This window comes from Penaeus monodon, chromosome 35 (assembly GCF_015228065.2).
Source record: "Penaeus monodon isolate SGIC_2016 chromosome 35, NSTDA_Pmon_1, whole genome shotgun sequence".
In the NCBI taxonomy this organism is placed as follows: domain Eukaryota; kingdom Metazoa; phylum Arthropoda; class Malacostraca; order Decapoda; family Penaeidae; genus Penaeus; species Penaeus monodon.
In genome coordinates this window covers 23,911,300-23,912,513 of record NC_051420.1, presented here as the reverse complement: position 1 = coordinate 23,912,513, position 1,214 = coordinate 23,911,300, and the positions used below count along the sequence as shown (strand labels likewise).

At 34.5% G+C, this 1,214-nt stretch overlaps 1 protein-coding gene across 1 annotated transcript in view; it reads left to right on the top strand.

The window, feature by feature from the left end:
* Window positions 1–1,214, top strand: part of LOC119595125 (39S ribosomal protein L4, mitochondrial-like) — a gene marked incomplete in the record, with an annotated part of 26,248 nt that overhangs the window by 3,979 nt on the left and 21,055 nt on the right.

Sequence of the window (1,214 nt, the reverse complement as noted above, 5' to 3'; positions counted from 1 at the left end):
TTCTCTCTATTATTCTTTTTTAAAAGGTTTTTCCACGGAACTGAAACTGTTGTGACGTGAAGAAATACCCTGGGTGATGCCACTGAGATTTGTCTCCTGTTTTATTTTCTAAAATTCCCAGATGTACCTTAGAGATATTTTTTTTTATTAGAAGTAAAGATCTTTGGTACAGATTTAATACTAAAATTTATATTGTTCATCAAAAATGTAATGTTTTACTCGACAGCTATCCATTGGTTGTATAAATTTTCCCTTTGTCTGACCACGGATTACCCCAAGAACTTATATTTAAGATATACTTATATAACGAAAGATAATCTTATTTACCTCATAATTTTTCCCGAATCGTTTGGTTTGAAGTATACACTAATAGTAATGGTTTCATTGGTATCTCAGTTGAAGGGCACGTGCGGTTTTTTCGTCATGTAAAAACTAAAACGTTCGTACATTTGAAGATTTTTGTGTGAGGGGGGGGGGGGGTGCGCTTTTTTATCATTTGCTATCATAAATGTTTTTTTACATTAAATCCTTAAGAATTTTGCGTCCGGGAAAACCCCCCCCTTTGCTCTGATCACACTACGCCACTGATTCTGTCATAAAAGGTCGCCATCTTAACTTCCCTATACTGTTGCAGGCCATGGAAAATTTTTTATCGTAAATTATTTATTAGCTTCATAAATATAATAAACAGTTTAGGGTCTTTTTAAATGTCGCATTGATATTTCTGTTAATAACTGGTACCTTTACCCGACAAATACTGTCCAATATGTTACAAATTATGTCTGTTTATGGCGTGTGTATGCGTTACCCAACAAATTTGCCTCTGTTATCAGGGATTTGCTACTTCGATTCTTTGATGCGGATATTGTTGCCATTTATAGAATCAACACGTTTTCATTGTAAATTACCACGAAAATAAGGGAAAATAATCTGAAAACAAAACCCTCCCCCCAAAAATCCTCACTTGTGTTTACATGTTATTCAGATTATATATTTTAATATTATAATATATATTATATATATATATATAATATATATATAAATATATAAAATTTATAGGGCCGCGGGGGCCCGAGTGGTTAAAGCATCGGACTCAAGACTCACGACGGCAATCTGAATTCAAAGGGTTTCGAGTCTTTCTGCCGGCGCTTTTTTCCCCTTGGGGCAAGGAACTTCACCTCGATTGCCTACAAGAAAACAACATATCGCCTCAA